We start from the raw sequence: 647 nt of genomic DNA, 5'->3' as shown, positions 1-647 counted from the left end.
TCTCTAGGTGTGGTAACCCTCAGGTGGCGTATATTCCCTGCTAATGGGCAGAGGTGCCTCCACTTGTTGACCAATGGTCATCCAATGGGGAACTAGACTGCGGGCTGAGGCTAGGCCTGTTTGTGCCTATGTCTCTGGCTTTACCGTCCCTGTGGGAAAACCTCCCCCGGCCGGGAAGAGTCACTTGGTGGGGACGTCTCGCTGGTCAGTTGCCCTCCTAGAGGTTCCCCTCAATCTACAACTACCACCTGGGCTGGGCTGTCTTCCTCTGCAACGATCCCAGGGGCCCGGACCTACGTCCTGGGCCTGGGAGCCTCACCCTTTGCAGGCGAGTCTCCTTAGGCTGCCTCTCCCAGAGAATCTGCCCGCCGCCCTGGAAACTTCGCTCCGCCCCTAGGCATGTCTCTGTGCGGCTCTTCCAGCAAGAAGCCACCTAGCTCCTGGGACCCTGCTCTGCACCAATCGCCTGGCTATGCAGCCCCTCCCCTGAGCCACCACCTGGAGCCCCGTACAATAGCTCCGAGACCCTGACACCCGCCACACACCTCCTCCTCCGGACAGCCGCCCGGTTTCCGATGCAGTCACTAGGAGTCCAAGCAACTCACTTCGGATCTCCTCCTCCCGCCAACCACCCGTAGCCCTAGGCA

This window comes from Sciurus carolinensis, unplaced genomic scaffold (assembly GCF_902686445.1).
Source record: "Sciurus carolinensis unplaced genomic scaffold, mSciCar1.2, whole genome shotgun sequence".
In the NCBI taxonomy this organism is placed as follows: domain Eukaryota; kingdom Metazoa; phylum Chordata; class Mammalia; order Rodentia; family Sciuridae; genus Sciurus; species Sciurus carolinensis.
Note: the sequence above shows the minus strand (reverse complement) of the source record.